Source organism: Pteropus vampyrus, unplaced genomic scaffold (assembly GCF_000151845.1).
Source record: "Pteropus vampyrus isolate Shadow unplaced genomic scaffold, Pvam_2.0 Scaffold453, whole genome shotgun sequence".
Classification (NCBI taxonomy): Eukaryota; Metazoa; Chordata; class Mammalia; order Chiroptera; family Pteropodidae; genus Pteropus; species Pteropus vampyrus.
This window is the reverse complement of record NW_011889234.1, coordinates 397,132-401,601: the sequence shown is the minus strand read 5'-3', so window position 1 is coordinate 401,601 and position 4,470 is coordinate 397,132. Positions and strand designations below refer to the sequence as shown.

Here is a 4,470-nt window from a genome sequence, read left to right as displayed (position 1 = left end):
ACCCCAAACAGAGTAGCCCTTAACTCTTTCTAAGTCATACTGGGACCTGTTCAGCACCTGGTGCTTTCCTGCTAGGAATTTCCAGCTGTTCTGATCTTTCACACAGGGCTTGGCAAGGCTGAAAAGGTCTGGAAGCAAATGAATTCAGGAAGCCTGCAGAACATCAGGCCTGAGCTGGTGGGCACCTCTCCCTCTCCCTGCTTAAGGACTCCTTCTGTACTCCCAGTCACTTCCAGCTTTTGGATTCATCTGGGGCAGAGGCCCTGAAGGGGTTGCAACGCCCTGAGGGGGCTGCCTGGCCCTGGAGTCCAAGCTCCCAGAAACAGAGAGCGGTTTACTGGTGTGATATTGTGCTCCAGGCAAGGTGCTCCAGGGTTGCCAGCTCAGTGCAGAGAAAGGGGTGAGCTGTGGCTGCAGGTTCTAGGATCCAACTTGGGAGCCTGTTCAGGACATGGACCCAGAAGCAAAGAACTCGGTGGACCGCCTTGTGCTCATGCCTTTCCATTGTGGAGGTGTGGGGGAAGCTGTAAATGTTAAAACAATGCTTCCTGGACAAAGACTTCCTCTCTTCCTCGTCTTTAAGACTATAAAGTATTTCCTGAGCTCTCATTTGCTTTTCTTTTAGGTACCATGATCAAACATATGGATAAACACAAGAGTATTTGTAGCCTGTGTGCTGTTGTAATCATTGGAGAAGGGAAAAGGCATTGTTGGTGAGGTTTTCTTTTTTACATTTCTGACACTCTAGAAAGTTATGCTGATAAAATAGGTAGTTGGAAAGGTGCCTTTCCTGCTCCATCCTGCCAGCCCAGCACATATTTCCAGCTCTTTCCCCCAGGATTGCTAAACCCCAGCAGCTGACTTCAGCCTTGGGAGTGAGGAGCTGCAGGAAATGTGTTACTGGGGGTGTTAAGGAAAGCTATGTTAGGCTCTTCCTTTGAACCCAGGGAATTCCCTGGATGGTGGGTGGGACCCAGGATGGGGGACAGGAGGAGCTACAGATCCCCTCTGCTGCAAGGGCGGGTGGTGACAGGTCACAGTGACTTCAGTTCGGCAAGACCTCTGGCTCACGCAGTTGGACTTTCACACCCTTCACCGGGTTGGGTCCTCACTCAGACGTAGATAAGAACTAGTCTCAACTGCAGATGAGGAAACTAAGGCTCAGAGATTCCCTGACTGCCCAAGGTCTCTCAGGTGGTAAAAAGTTAAAGCAGGGGCCTAGAACCCAAGTGTCCCGACCCCTGGTTTGGCTTTCTGGGTGCCACAGGCTGTGCAGATTGCCTGGGTCCCCTGGCCTAACGTTTGTGCCTCTGGGGCTTGAGGCAGAATGCGGGATGTGTCTGGGCCCCGCGGGGGCTTGGTTGGGTACGTAAGTTAGAGGTTGTGCCTAAGTGGCAGACGGGCAGGCCTTTGCCTCTGAGTGCCCCAGCTCCGGTACTGCGGGGCTGCGCCAGCAGGGCCCCCGCGGCTCCTGGCAGCTCTGGCCACAGCCATTGGCCACTTGGAGCCCTGAGTAGGGAGGGGGAGCGGGCCAAGGCGTCGGGTTACTCGGAATGAGCGCTGTGGCCTTGGGGGAGGGGCGGGCACGCGGCAGCTGGCAGGATGGAGGTGGGGGTGGGGTGGAGCAGGGGTCTCAGACAGAAAGACCCCGCCCTGCTCCACCCCCAGGACAACCCCATTACCACGTCTGTATCCAACTCAATCTACAAACATTGGTGAATCGTCCATGATGTGTCAGGTGCAGTGTTGGATTGGAGCTGGTGCAAAACAGCATAGCTAGGGTTCTGCCCAAGCTTGCGTTTATTTGAGGAAATAAATCCACACGCTGAAGACACAAGGAAGTAGATGATATGGACTAACTGAGAATCATGAGTAACCAAAGTTATAGAGGTTCCTGGAAAGGAAGTCTATCCCCTCCCCACTCCCTTCCCTGGTAATCTGAGATTCGGCAAAGGGGCCAGGTGTGGACACCATGAAACTTCCTTGGTGCCTCCAATGGCCACGAAGAGCAATCCCATCATGCCCACTCACCTCAGCCACATCCCCTAGCCAACTCCTCCTTCCACCCCTTCCTACTCTCCCAAGCCTTATGTGCCTCTCCTCTCAATCTCCTGCAAGACTAGGGCCCTCACTTCCTGGAGCCTGTTTGTCCCCTGAGGACGCTGCTGTCCCCATAGTCCTCTCCAATAAGAGACTCTTTCTCCCTTGCGTCAAGCACCTGAGGGCCTGAGGACATCCTCAGTCACCACTGAATCTTTTAATCTGTTTCTTCTACCTCCCCAAACCCCAGCTTTCTTAGAAAGTTTACCACTTCTAGTTAGTGTCTCCTTATCCTCCTCTTGGTCACTTTCTCTTTCCCTTGATGATTTTAGAACTGGGCTCTTACTCCTCCACTGTCATTATTCTTGTGATTTCAGCATCAATGCTGATGACCCACCCAACACCTGACCCCTTAGTCCCTTGACTGGTTTAGCCCTAGCAATATATTTCTCCTGCCCCGCCTTAGCTTCCTGTTGGTACCCTGGACAGAACCACGAATGTCCACATCGTCTCTAAAATCTCAGATTCAAAGATCCTACCACCTGCCAGCCCTCCGGCTCACTCACTCCAGTCCTTCCACTCTACCAGTTCTCTCACCCGAGACCTCCAATCCGTCACTCTACTGTTCTTTTCACTATTTATCTCCCCTCAAGTCTTCACTTCTCAGCCAGCAGAGATTTCCTGATCCAGTGTGCGAAATCTCCTTTGCAAACACTCAACTTTCTTACACTGGTGTCTCTCCATTGTAATCACCTGGCACAAACTCAGCTGTGGTTAAATCAAACCGTCTACTTCAAACCTGCAAATAGGCAGTTGAACATCGCTGAAGAAAATTACCCAGCTTCCCTGGATGAACTCACTTCAAATTTATGGCCAGAAATTTCAAATGGGCATTTGAACTGCAGGACAGTCTTCCTACAGTTTCTGAGAAAATTCCTTTCCCTCTCCACAGTGCAACAATTTCACACTTTCTCCTCTCTCTGAATATTTTCAACACTCCTTCCTCTTTCACTCTCAGTCTGACCTCAGTCTGTCCTTCGTAGAGAAAATAGGTACAATCAGACCAACTGCCTGATCTTCCTACCACCAAAGCCACCAGCATGCCTGCAGCTCTGCATTCTCTCTGCCCATCTGTGACCAACCCCTCCATCTGTGCCCTGGGCCCCTTCCCCTTTCACCACTACAAGTATTCCCTTTCTTTCATGCATCATCGATTTCTTCCTCTCTACTAGATTCTTCCCATTGAAGTAAAACAAGACTGAATTCCCGAAATTTAAAACATATTAGCCTGAGCCTCACATCTTCTTCAGGCTACTGTACTATTTTTTTCTGCTCCTCTTCAGAGCAACTGTTCCTGAGAGTTGTCTGTATAATGACGCTCTTCTTCTTTACCTCCCATTCTCACCTCCACCCATTCCAATTGGGCTTGTATCCTTACCATTCTGTTTTAAATGCTCTTACCAAGAATGCCAGTGACCTATATCTTGATTAGATTAGTGGCCGGTTCATGGTCCCTGTCTCATCTGGCCTCCAGTGCCATTGAACATGTTTGATCACTCTGTGGTAGACTGAATTGTGTCCATATCTCTCTCTTTGTAACATGGCAGTCCCTCCCACTAGAGATGGAGTGTATTTTCTTGCCCCTTGACTTTAGGCTTTGCTGAGTGACCCATTTTTGCTAATGGAACGTAGAAAGAAGTGACACGGTGCCAGTTCTCTTTTTTTCATTATTTTTTATTTTTTAGGTGAGGCAACCCTTGGTTGACCTCACCGATTGCAAGGACCTTATCAGCTTACAATCCCTTAGTTTTTATTTTTTACACCTACAGCACCTGGTCTTCCTAGGAGGTCTCCCATCCAAGTACTAACCAGGCCCAACCCTGCTTAACTTCTGAGATCAGATGGAATTGGGCTTGTTCAGGGTACCATGGCCGTAGACTAACATGGTGCCAGTTCTAAGCCTAGGCTTTAGGAGAGATTTCATATTTCTACCTGCCTACTTGTGCCAATGTTATCACTATGGGGAAAAAACAAACAAAACAAACAAACAAACAAACAAACAAACAAACAAACTGCCCTGACTAGTGCAAGGATGATGAGGAACCTGTACATAGAGCAGACTCAGACCCAAGTGCAGCTTGGAGTTGCCTAGCCAAGGTCAGCCACATCTAGATGAACTTCAGCTGACCTACAGATGTGTGAGTAAAATATTACTGTTATAGGCCATTGAAATTTTTGTGGTTGTTTGTTACGCAGCAATAGCGAACAAATACATCTTCCTTGAAATACTTTCTCAGCTCAGTTTCCTCCATCTTCACAGGTTGTCCTTCTCAGTCTTCTGTGCTGGCTTTTCCTCTACCAGATATCTAAATGTTGGAGTGGCTTCAGTCTCAGCCCTCTCTCTCATATCTTTACTCTTTCCCTAACTGG

At 49.1% G+C, this 4,470-nt stretch overlaps 1 pseudogene; it reads right to left on the bottom strand.

The window, feature by feature from the left end:
• Positions 1 to 3,860: 3,860 nt before the first annotated feature.
• Positions 3,861 to 3,979, bottom strand: LOC111732394 (annotated as a pseudogene).
• Between the last annotated feature and the right edge of the window lie 491 nt (positions 3,980 to 4,470).